This window comes from Clupea harengus, chromosome 12, assembly GCF_900700415.2.
Source record: "Clupea harengus chromosome 12, Ch_v2.0.2, whole genome shotgun sequence".
NCBI lineage: Eukaryota > Metazoa > Chordata > Actinopteri > Clupeiformes > Clupeidae > Clupea > Clupea harengus.
In genome coordinates, this window is record NC_045163.1 from 20,314,634 (window position 1) to 20,328,418 (window position 13,785).

Below are 13,785 nucleotides of genomic sequence, written 5' to 3' on the forward strand. Positions count from 1 at the left end.
TGTTGTGGTTGTTGATGTTCTTTTGGCCTCTCTTTGGCAGTGTGGATAAAAGGCCAGTACTTCAGGCACGGGGCTCGGAACATTTCCAAATCCCTGGCATCCCTTGGGGCAAGCATTCTTCAGATTTTGCTTGCCAAATTAATTAGACTAGCCCCAATAATAAGACAACTTTTTAAGGTAGAAAAGGCAGATACATTTGAGAAAGCAATAAAAAAACGTTAAAATTTAGAAAATCACCATGAAAGTCATTATGATTTTTTTTGCTCTTCTTCCTCTGTTCTTTTCAGGGCCGCTGCTGACCATCTGGCTGCCCTATGCAGAAGAGCAGATTCCGCAGGCTTTTAGCCTTTTCCTTCCCTGCGCAGAAGAGCAGATTCCGCAGGCTTTTAGCCTTTTCCTTCACTGCGCATGTAAGCAAACTCACTCAGTGTACGCTCACGGCTCCGTCCGTGGACTGTGGCGATACGTTTACGCAAGAGCAAATGTATACAAGTGTGATTAAACTTGAAATAAATCCGAATTCATGTTGTGGTTTAAAAGCTATGAAACGAGATATACATATTTGTCCGTTATGTGCGCAAAACAGTACTGATTTTCTGGCGCACTATTTTGAGTGGAATGCTGGTGTGGCAGAGGACTCTGGTATCAAACACAACCCGACTAGTACCTTTTCCGATGAACGTATACACTCCATAGTGGACAAACCATCATGATCAACAACTCGTTCGTTCAGTGGTCACAGGTTTTCCTCCAAATCGCACCAATAACCTCAAAAGAGTAGAAAAGGCAAATAAAGAAGGGAGTTTTATTTCAAATCAAATCAAATCAAATCAAATCAAACTTTATTTGTACGGCGCATTTCATACAAGGAAGTAACACAATGCGCCTCACAGTAGGAAAGAAAAGGGGGGGGGGGGGGGGTTACAAACACTTGTAAAAAACACACAGATTTTCAAGAGATAAATAAATAAAATAAAATAAACGTACTAACCGCACTGGCACCGTAAAGGACTACTCAGCACGGTCATCGTCAAACTAAGCTGCTGGGGGGGGATTACAAACACTTGTAAAGAGACACAGATAAGTAAATAAATAAATGGTACATTAATGTTAAATAAATACATTTTACAAGTTACAAAACACTTATAAAAAGACACAGATTTTGCCAGAGATAAATGAACAGGAAATTACGTACTAACCGCACTGGCACCATAAAGGACTGCTCAGCACAGTTATCGTCAAACTAAGAGACAGCAACTATGATTTCAGTTAGTAGATTATTTCCGATAGCCCGTCGGGTAGGGTAAACTTGATTGACCCGGGACACCGGGCGAGCGATTTTGCAAGGCCTGATGGGCTCTGCAGGTCTCTCTTTCTGGCTCTTTCAAAAATTACTCTAAATAGTTTTTTTTGGATTTGCATTATGTTCATCCACAGATATAATTCAACAATTGATTGATTTGCTTATCAAAATAAACGCTGTCTCTCTTTGCCTACTCAACTTAAACAGTAAGTAGCAGCTGGGAGCCGGAACATTATTTTTTCTGCTTCATGTTAACATTTGACATATTTCTATGTAATGTGATTGCTCATAATATGTGTGTTGAACCTTCATTCGTTTGCCACTGTGACATTGCAAGTAAGAAGTGTGTGTTTATGTGTGTGTGCAGAACGCGCATCTTTAATTTAAGCCAGTTACTACTTTTCCCCCACAATTTCTGCCTCGGTCATCCCTGTCATTATCACTCTCTCATTTGCTGTCGCTGATTACAGGGACAGAGACAAACAGAGTTGGGGAAAAAAGAAAGAGAAAGTGATACCGATGACGTAAAAAAGAAAGAAGCTGGATGTACCCCTGATAAATCTGCAGTGTGCAGTCGATAAGCCCAGTAAGGTATTGCCTATGATCAATGCTGCTTGAACACACACACTGAAACTCTTATTCTTTTGAGGAACATCCACAGATTATTTGTCGTTCAGAACATCCACAGATTATTTGTCGTTCAGAACATCCACAGATTTTTTTTCTCAACTGTATGTTTGGTATAATTACAAACTATTTTGCCTATAAACATAACATAAACACCAACCTGTCTCATAATGCTTTGAATAGCCAATACTGAAAAATGCCGGGTTGAAAACAATGTCATGACAGCTGTTATAATACATCTAAAATATGAAACATAATGTCAGTTATTCATTGTTAGGATGCAAACCAAACACCAAACACCAAATATTTGACTTAACTTCAGGTTACACAAGGGTTCAACCACCGGTTCAACGTCCTCCTAAGGCTATGGCTCATTTTGCAGTCACCATTTTGGGAAAAGTGCTTTGTCTAGCAATCCAGAGCTGCACTTTTGATAATTAACTCAAATTTTGTATCACACTGCAGGTTCATCAACATATCTGATATACATTCATTTTAATGTGAGACTGATTATACCTGATATGCAAAACTTTGACTGGCAAAATATTTGTGTAAAAATAAGCTTACCACCTCATTCACATGGTTCTTTCTTTCACAGTAAGATGAAAATGGAGAATGCAAACTAAATTTAGGGCCACACGACAAAATGTGTGTATAGTTGCCCAGATACAGGTGGTGGGTAATATTACCCACTGGTTCATTTTACCCCTCTCCCCTATAGATAAGAGAGATATAGAACCATTTCAACTGGACTGTCTCCCCATGATTGAATTACTTAATGTCATACAAAACAACCTGCATTTTTTAAAGGCCTGGTATGTGTACACGTGTGGATGTAGTTCTGTAAGAAACCTTAGAGGTGCAACTACGCCACCTGACCCATTGATTGTGTGTGAGAGGCTAGCTAGTTTTGCAGCTTTTAGGACCCTATGAGATGAAGACCATAATCTCTGTACAAGTGTGTGTGTGTGTGTGTGTGTGTGTGTGTGTGTGTGTGTGTGTGTGTGTGAGAGAGAGAGGATTTGAGTCTTGTGTAACCCTGCTGACACACACACATACACACACACACACACACACACACACACACACACACGAATGCATGCATCACGAGTCAGCCTGTTGGCCAGTATGAAGCATGACTTTTTAAAACAAATTCCAGTCTGTTGCTTCATGCTCAGCATGTAGCACTTAATCCCTGAGAGTAAGAGTGGCAAGGACTCTGTTTCCCAGCACACAATGGGCTGCCTGTTCCCTCCATGAGCTGTGTGGTGATCAGACATATTTGGAGTTTTTTTTTTTGCCCCGTCTCCTCTCATTAAAGTGTGAGCTAAACCTCACCGCTGGGCGACCACAGAGAAGTCTCCAGATGGTCTGAGTACTAACGTCTTTGCCTGTGCCCTCCAACTGCGCTTCTCACTGGAACATTCTGGAACGTTCCACCAGAGAGCTCCAGACGGCAGGAGCAGTGGGCTGACCACAGGTCTCATCCTGGGTTAGAAGTGCGTCTGTGTGTGTGTGTGTGTGTGTGTGTGTGTGTGTGTGTGTGTGTGTGTGTGTGCGTGCGTGTCTGTGTGTGAGTTTAGAAGTGAGTAGGGGTGAGACAGGAAAACCGCAGCTGAAACACCAGGAACTGTCTGAACCAGAGATGCCATGACTCTTCCCCTCTCCCCCATTTCTCTCCTCGAAAATGTGAGGAATGGGCGAATGCTTTTTACTTCTTCACCCCCCCCCCCCCCCCCCTCCATTTATTTTTTCCTTTGACTTACCCTCTCATCTTTTTCTTTCTTCTTTTCTTTTCTGTCTGTCTCAAGTCACGCCCCCCCTCCCCCAAATAAAGTAAAACATCGCCCTTTCTCAAGTAATAGGCTACTGCTATATGAAGATCTATGGCTTCCTGCCCAGGACTTCTCCCTGAGTTGAACATATAACTTGCTATTCTCTCATTTGGCCGCTGTCCTTTTTTTCCTTTTAGCCTGTGCCCCTTCCCCCTCCAGCATCCTCCCTCCCTAGTTCTCTCTCCATTTCTTCACGGGGAAATGCTTCTTTTTGCATTTCTTTTGCTGTTTAAATCCCCCCCATGTCTTATATACTCATCAGTCGGACTTTAATGTTTTTAAAAGCTTGCCTTGATTTAATTTTATTTCCACTTTCAACCCTTCTATCTTCTTCTCCTTCTGTTTTACTGTTTGTCTGTGTGTCGAAGATGTCTGGTTTTTGGTCCTCTCGCTAATGTTCCGCTTAGCCAGGTATTTGTGCAGTCGTAAAGCTGGTCCCCAGGCACATTACAATAGTAGCTGTGCATTCGCCTCTAACACACCAGTGCAAAGCCGTCTAAGACCAGACTTTTTATGTATATCAATTCTTACTTATAAGACGTTTACTTTTAAGACGTTTACTTTTAACGTTTGCAGTCATGTAGGCTATGCAACCATGCAGTATATTTGTTACGCAAACCAGTTGTTCTCAGAGCACACAATAATAGCTACTGCATAGAATTATTAAAGGAAGATGGCATGAATGAAGCTCCAGCGAGTTATTCATGTACTTTTGCCAGCAAATCTAGCCAGTGAGTGCTGTGGTCATACCTTCCTGATGTTTTTTAAAACACACACACTAATACACACATATACATAAGCACAAGCATACTCAGATGTCATCTCAAGAGACAGTAGTCATACCAGTCTGCACAAAATAATGGGGTTGGTTCGGCAGTCTGCACACAATAACATGATTGGTTATGAATAGCGCACACTGGAATGTGATTGGTTCTGCAGACACTCAAAGACCATGATCCAGAAGCCCGTAAAAGGATCCGGAGGCTCCGAGCATTTCCCCCCTGAGTTCTGAGGATGGAAGAGTGGGAGTATGGTGGGAACTTCACTCCCAATTGCAGACACACACACATGCACACTCTCACTCACTTACTCTCTCTAATACACGCATATATTCTGCTCACACATACTCACATACACAAAGAGAGACAGCTGAAGGCTAACTCAGCTCACTTGACCAAGGTCCTCCCCCTCCTTTACAGGTCTGACATTTAAAAAAAATCCCCATAAATCCCAGTACACAGACACATGCAGTCTCTTACCTCATTGTCGGCTTTCCTGTTCTGTCTACTCTTTTTAATTAAAGAGAAGAAAAAGTTAAGGAAAGGTGTAGGGCCCATGGCACATGCATAATACATTTTCTGAAAGAAACTCAAAAACAGAACATCAAGAAAACAAGAAAAGACATGGGTAAGATTTCAAAGGGCTTTTTTGTAAAAGTGTCATGTTCTATTGATACTGGCAGAACCGTTTGGACTCTTGGACCAAAATGATTAGTTTCACATTTCACGTACAGCCTTGTCATGCCCTTGAAAAATATGGTTCACTGCATTATGCAAGAAGCACATCAAAAGAGCAAGAGGAGAGATGAGCCACCAGGGAGGAATTTGTTTGCGTCGTCCTTGAATAGTCTCACTGAAATATGGCAGAAATCTTAAATCAGAGACCTAAAAAAAACCTAAAAATCATTTTATTGTTTGGATGAACTAATTTCCTGAAAGTTGTGGGCACTCCTCCTCCACGTCCTCATATCAACTCTCTCTTTATTCAGTTTCTCCATTTTTCTCTCTCCTCCACTTCTCACACGCATACACACTCCAGGCTCCTACCAAGCTTTGGCATCAGTGGGCTTACTCTGTGATTTTAAAGCTATGGTAGGCAATCCTGGAGAAACCAGTACGATGGATTTTGAAAGTATACAAACGAAAAAAAAAAAAAATCCCTCCTCCAAAACACATGAAAGCGCACTGCCTGACGACCGCCCATAGCTACTGCCGCCTTGGAGACGAGCGTAGAGAATCATTGTCATTGCTAACGCATCCAACTACGTCATGTGTCATTCAGATTTCTCATTCTCACAACTACAAAAAACGTCCTGTTCAAAGCCAATTTAGACCAACATAAGATAAAATACCCCCAAACGACATTTGCTCACAACTACAATGCAGACACCTGTGAACCTATAGACAGATCGATAACATACACGGTACATGTACACGCTACATAGCCTTCCAGTGTTAGCATTGGGATAATGCATTAACTTCATAAGTCGCTAGCTATGTTGGCTGCTTAATTAAAAAAGAACCCAAATGACCTGTCCAACAGAAATACAGTAACTATGTTGTCACTTTGCAGGCCCTTCAACTCCCTCAGTCGTCATCCTTATTTCCTGAGCCTGTGTAGGAATGTTAGTATGTTAATAGATAAGTCTATGTGGTAATAGTTAATTTAGATTAGGGTTAAAGGAATGAATGATATATTTGAAATAAGGGGATGGATTTATTTTGGCCCGCCAGGAATTAGGGGTGGGTCATTAGGTACATTTTAGGTTTCTGATTGGATGGAGTCAACAGGGAGGTTATAGGTTTCATTGGTTAAACAGTCAGCCAGTCAGGGCATTAGGGGGAGTGTCAGATGAGCTTTAAAATGTGGGAGCGCGACTTTAAACAGACAGAACTTCTCTAGAATCTTTCTCTTTGTTGCTCTTTAAATGTTGCAATAAATCCTACTGAAGATTTCTACATCTGCTGGTAATTTGATCGGACGCCACACGTGCGTTGTATAGAGCCAGAGGAGCCACAGATTATCGGTCTCATGTACTGCAACGTTAAATCCAAAACTCCAGCTTTTAATGCTTCCCGTGATGACAGGTGATTTAAGGACTACGGCCATGACCTGTGAAGTTGGTAGTGAGGGTGTCATTTATTGTATTCAATGTTATTGTGCTGCTAGTAATTTATTAGGCTGCGATGACTTGTGTATCATGGTTGTCATGGCAAAGGTTCCAGACAGTTTAAGTTGCAAATGAGGAAAAAGTAAAGGGTAAAATAAGATGGTCGTGTGTGGGTGGGGCAAAAACATGACAGCAGTTTAACGTAGTATTCGAACCTGGAATAACATCCCTTGATCAAGCTGTAAATCATAAGTAGCTGAATAACAAGTGCATGCAATAAGGAGCGTATATCCTTAGATTTGGGTTTTGAAGTATATGCACAGTTTATGCATACATTTCGACTTGGTTGATAGAGCTACGGGAGTACACCCATAAGCACTCTTTGCATAGTTGTTGTATGGGTATCTGTATTAAAATTCATAAAGCTCTTATAGACATTATCTGGGATTGCACACCTCACATGAACTCTTGTGGGTAGGTCTCGGTAGGTCGCTCAAAGCTCTGTCACACATTCCAGTTATTCTCTGCCAGTTATTCTGGGTCAAGACAAAAACATTTAGCTCTGCAAGGGATGCCGCCGATGACAACATTAGCATGGAGAGGACCATGCTTTTATGACAATCCCAGAACAGAGTGTTCTCTCTCGTCCTGAGCAGCCAAGATGTAATGCAATTAGTCATGATGAATTACATTTGATGAGTGGGTAGCTGGCTACAGTTAACTCTTCATGCCTTCCCTGAAAAGTCACTTTACTAAGTGGAGATAGCTGTGCTGGGGTGGACATATTTAACATTTAGTTTTGTAAACTTATTTTTTAATTTTTTTTGCCAGATTGACTTCAGGTTGCCAAAATTATAATAGGAAAAGGTAGAAACCCTCAGGGGGCCTGTGCAGCTTTTAACACTAGTTCAAATTCACACATATCAACATGAGTTCAGACTAACACACGCTAGCAGCTGCCAACTGTGAAGATGGTTCTCTAAGCTTGAGATAGCTAGGTTTGTCAAAAACCATCAAATGACCACATAAAAGAACATAGCAAAGTAAGAGATCAAAAAAATGGAAAGTGCATTATAACAGTTAAGGGAACATTGAAAAATAAAATATTAAAAAACAAAGCTAAAAGTACATAAATGAAAAGTAGAGTGGATTTGATCAGTTAACAAAAAGCATCTGAGAACCGTTAGGTCTTAAGTCTTGATATGAAACTGGCTACAGTTTGATGTCATCAGGATGTTGGTTCCAGAACTGAGCAGCATAACAGCTAAAAGCTGCTTCACTATGTTTAGTTCTGACAGTAGGTATTACCAATAAATGTATCTCCAGTGAGCTGAGAGGTCTAGCAAGTGTGTACTTCTGAAATATATATCTGAGAGGTAATTTGGTCCAAACCTACTTTTCGGAGCTCTCAAAAATCTCCCACTTTCCTAGTGGAATGTTCCGAGTTTGACAGGCGTTCAGGTGTATTCTCCCACTCGGAGGTCAGAACATTCCCACTTCCCAGTTTCTCATGAATGCACCATAAGACTAGCCTGGATGACAGACGAACTTAGCCCCGCCCACAAAATTTTAGGTCGGGAAGTTCGGTCTGGCATTGCTCCATTGGGGAGAAATTATGCTTGATCAAAAACTTGACCAGACCAATCAAATTGTCAGGGCAGGCTTTATACGATGATGGACAGATGATCAACCGTAACGTAATCAACCACGTCACCAAAGCGTTTGGGTTGAATTAGTTTTCAACAAACATGGCTGCCGCTGGAGAGCTGAAATGTGGAGATTCGAGTCTGTTTTAGAAGACATTGACAGCACATTCATTTTAAAAGAGGAACCGAGAAACGCGATCAAGGCATTTATCGGATCGAAAAGATGTTTTTGCCGTCCTTCCTACGGGATCCGGTAAAAGTTTAATGTATCAGCTGGTCCCGATGGTCTACGTTATGGTCATACTTAGGGATGGGAATCGAGAACCGATTCCTGTTAAGAACCAGTTCCCAGTGGACCGATTCCTTGGAATCGTTAGCCAAAGTCCTTTTCGATTCCGCTATCGATATAAAAAAAATAAATAAAAAATTGATTTTTTCCGATTCCGCTATATATACTTAAAAAAAGATATTAATAAAAAAATTTTTTTTTTTTTTTATTCCGGTATCATGTGAGTGCCGTTTAGGTATGTCACGTGCACGCAGCTTTGTTTTGTTTTAGACTGCAGCCAACATGGCGTCTAGGCAGAGGGTGTGGTTGTATTTATATATAAAGTCTGACAATTATGTATTTCACGGAAAAAGATGAGCATAGGGCCACTTGCAATGCTTGCAAAACGTCTCTTTCGTCAAAGGGGGGAAAAACTACCATTACGCCGAAACATTTGTCCATACTTCATGCAATAACTTTGCAGGAATGTCACGTTTTTGAGCGCTACGGAGTGACGATAACGTTAATGAATCTCAACCAAGCAACAGCAGCGCGGCTAACGTTAGCGCTTCAGCTGTTAATATCGAAGGTAAACTCTAACAGTCTATTGTGTTGGTGCCATTGGTTTCATTGTGTAAACCAGCTTTCACTATTTGTTTATGTCAGTTTTATTGTTAGTTCAAGGAGAATACACTTTAAAAAAAAAAACAGCACTGTAATTGGCAAGTTCAATATTATTTAGCACAGCGGTTCTCAAACTCTGGTATATCAAGGACCCCTAAACTGCCACAAATTAGACCAGGGAGGGATCCCTATTTGATAAGATTATTTTCCAGGCTCCCCCATCTGATTTTTGAGTTTAGATGTTTTATTACAAAAATTGTATGAAACCCATTACCAAATCAGTCATACATTCTGTTACTTATGGTTGGAATTATAGTCAAAACAAATACTTTTTTTCTTTGTTGGGACCCCCTAGCACCCCATCAAGGAAAAGGATCCCTAGGCTATGGGTCTCTGGACCCTACTTTGAGAGTTTGTAGACCTATTCTTAGGTTTGTTTTGGGTTATTTAATATATTCAATTGAGCGAAGAGGCATTTTTTTCCTTGTTCGGTTGAAACACGCCCCATAATCACAGCCCAATGGAGCAGTATCAGACTCATATTCTGACTAGAATTATGAGTATGACATCGTCAGGCTACCATAAGACACCAAGTATGGTTTTTAAGTGTCCTTGTTTTAAGTCCTTTTGTGGCAAGAGGAGTAGCAATCCTAAATCTCCTCATTTTCCCCAAATAAGATTATTTTTCAGTTTTGACCTTATTCAGCTGAAGGGAATTTTGAGATATGCGCATTGACAAAGAAATTCGATGGAACCATAGACGTTGAGAGGGCTAGGTAAAATTGGGTGTCATCAGCATAGCTATGATAAGAAATCTAATTGTCTTTAATGATTTGTCCATATAAAGGTTGAATAATAAAGACCTCAAGATTGACTCCTGGGGAACACCACAGGTCAAGGATGTTGGTATTGATGTATAGTTTCCAATGACAACAAAGAAGCTGATCTGAGCCATTTGATAACTGTACCTGAAAATCCAAACCAATGTTCCAGTGTGTAGTAATATATTATGATCAACAGTGTCAAATCCTGCACTAAAGTCCAATAACACTAGGACTGATGTTTTGCCTGTATTGGTATTCAGGCGTTTTTTGAGAGTTTCTTATCTGTCGCCTTACACTATGTGTCTGGATAAGACAGATGCACAATAAAAACAATCGGTAGATGATTGGATGAATTCGTATCAGATACTACAAGATCACACAGTGTAAAAACCATGTAACAACACGTCAAGAGTATGTCCCTGTGTGTAAGAGCAGTTACACATTGGCCTAAACTGAAACAGTTGATTACTTTTTGGACATCTCTGACAAGAGGTGTGCTAGCGCAACAAATGTGAACGCTAGAGTCTCCAACAATAGAAATTGTCTGATGGACACAGCTCAGACAGAAAATAAGCGTCATCCTCATTTAACAAAGTCTCGGTCACAGAGCATCCCGTTCCTGAGACATGAAAAACCCATTTCAAATAAAATATAATTATCGACTGACCGGGCATTAACCAAAGCCATCTGTATAATAGAGAAATCCGTGGATGAGGCTGAAATCTGTCCTCACGATTCAGATACTTAGGGAACAAGTGAGATGATCTCGAGTTTAGATGATTTGTCTATGCATATATCGTCTATCTGAAGGGCCGCTAAGAGTGGGAATAGTTTATGGCCTGCAGAGGGAGCCGAAACAGTGTACTCTATGAGGAATAGGCTAATGCTGCTGTCCAATTTGTCTTTGCTGGCTTAGGCCTACTTCCAGTTTGAGTCATCCACGCAGATTAGGGAGATTAAAACTTTCAATGTTGGAAGACATCTTAGAAACCACACAACTTGGATGTAAAACAACTTTCCTGTAAAAGGAGCTGCGATCCCAAAACAGACCGATAAATGTCAATGAAGATAAAGCCACAATGCAAAGCCGCACAAACCGTCTTCCCTTGGATCCTGCCTCAACCTTGGATCATGTCAGATCACCAGCCCCAGTGGTGCTTCCTGCATCCATGAGTTCCACACAACGAGACCTGCCAGCAGTCTCTTTTTATCTCTTACTTTGCTATGTTCTTTTATCTTCTCATTTGTAAAGCACTTTGAATTACCAATGTGCATGAATTGTGCTATCCTTGCCTTGACTTGCCTTGCCTTGCCTACATCTATTTATTGCCCCTTGGCCAGATTGTCAGGAAGCATGAGATTTCCTATCATTGCTATGCAGCACCCCTCATCAGTGATATCCATCCGATCAATGACAGCCACCAGAGACCAGCACTCACCCTCGGCCCCTGTCTCACGCATCAGTGAGATCCAGCCCCATGTATCCGCGGGGCCAGGGGTCTGAGAGGACGGCAACCCTTTTTTGCCTGTGCAGTGGCTGTTACGGTGTGTCTTTTGACGAGTATTTCCTTAGTTATTTCACTAGACTTTTTCTTTCGGTCCTTCAGCTATATGACCAAGTGTATAGCAGTAGACACAAGGCATCTTAAAGACTTGTTAAGATCTTAAAATCCGTTTCCATGAATTAATGACTACCAATGTTCAACACTAAAATTTAAAGCGCTAAAAAATATAAGTAAGCTACTAGTTGCAGAGGCACAGCGCTGTGTCTCAAACTCCTGGTAGTAAGGTTTCACAGATGTCATGGGGTTAGATGTGAAAGCAGCGTGGGGTTTGTGCCAGTCTTAGCCACTGGGGTCTCATTGCCATTGTAATGTAAGCACTAAAGCTTTTGAGCTAGCTGATAGTCTAACCATTAATGACCAATGGGCTTGCTACTGAGCTACTGGTTGCTACTAACTATAGCATACTTATGCTTACTTGGGTTGTGTTCGTAAAATTCAGGCCGGCACTTTGAAAATGGATTAGTGCTCTGTAGTTCGTAAACTTGGCACATTCTCCAAGAATCAACAAATACTTGAAATGTCCTTATTTTAGTCTCTCAAATTTGAGCGGTTAATAGCGATTCCGCTACAGTGACTCACTAGCACCTCTTGAGGTACAAAGTGATAATGTCAGAGGACTGCTATTTCTTCACATTTTGTTGCTATTTCTAGTTCATTTTGTTGTTGTGGCAACACAATTCATTCATCAGAATTAACATTTGAATAGTCGATGTATAGCTTACAGTAGTTCAGAAGTAGACTTCAACAGCTTACTTGTTGAATTGTGATTGGATGAAAAGACATATTGCAACCCGCTCTCTGTGTGTGACACGTTTCCTTCCAGCCTATCACAGGAATCAAGGTCAAAGGGAAGGTTCTCAGACTAGATGTCCTCAGGGAAGCGTGACTGCGTGTTTTATGGGTTTGGAACTAGATGATTTACACTGTTGCTTGAAATCTGTGGAAACCTATTATGTAGATTACTGTATTGCATTGAATTTGCCTTGAGCATATAGCTAAAAGACACTTGCGCCCAGACTTACGTTTGAAATTGCCTTATAATGAGTCGCAAAGAACAAAAAAGAGCAACAGTTAATATAAAATGAAGACCTATTACCTTGCCAACTTACAGTTTCAAAGGAATTTGTTAAAGCAATTGTGTATGCTGTTTGTCGAGGGAAAATGATCTTGTGCAGAGAAGAGCGGCGAGACAAGAAACTCCAGTGACCTAACTGAGGCTCGAGTTGACTCGACACAGCTCAGCACCTTACAGGGATGAAGAATTCCACCCTCCAGACCAGTCACATCCAGCTGCAGTCACCTCAGTAGGACTAACGTCAGCCACGGTGTGATTCACTCACACACACACACACACACACACACACACACACACACACACACACACATCTCCCTCTCTTCCCGTCACACGCATACACAAATGCACATACACACACATACACACACACACACACACAAAACACAGAATGTCAGCTTCATCTTTTTCTCTCCCTCACCCCTCTCTCTCTCTCTTTCTCTCTCGCTCTCTCTCTCACTTACACACCAACATGTAAAAGCCAACTTGTCTTCACTTAGTCTCTTCATGTTTCCTGAGAGCTTATGGACTTAGATGCTGAGGTGCCTCTGTATGGAGTTTGCTTCTGAAAAGTTGGAGGAGGGGGAGAGGGAGAGAGATGGGATCAGAGCTGGAGTGTGGGTGGCCCACCGCCCTCCATAGACTGGGTGACTGTAGCTGGCTAATCTGATATAGCTGAGTGGACCTGTTTACCTGTTGAGGCATAATAGCCTGACAAACAGAGAGAAATGTAGATAGGAAATCAAAGGAAGGGCCTAACCCAGAGAGAGAGAGAGAAAGAGAGAGAGAGAGAGAGAGAGAGAGAGAGAGAGAGAGAAGAGCAATGCTAATAATAAAACTTCTTCTGGGAAAGTTGTAGAATAAAATGCCATCCAACTGAAATGTAATTGAATTAAAGTAAACGAAAGGGGTAGCCTGGATTCCTGTTGTGAGGGTAATGAACTCTTTGAAGGCACTTTGCTTGGAGAGGTTTAGTCTGGCCTTCTGGTGAATGTTGACTTCAGTCCTGCTCATGTGTTCAGCGTATGAGCTGTGTCAGTGGAGAACTCTGTGTTCTTGGCAAGTCAGCTAGCAGCTCTGTGAGCTGCAAGTAAAAATGCCACTGCTGAACAAATCTTAAGTGTCTTAAGC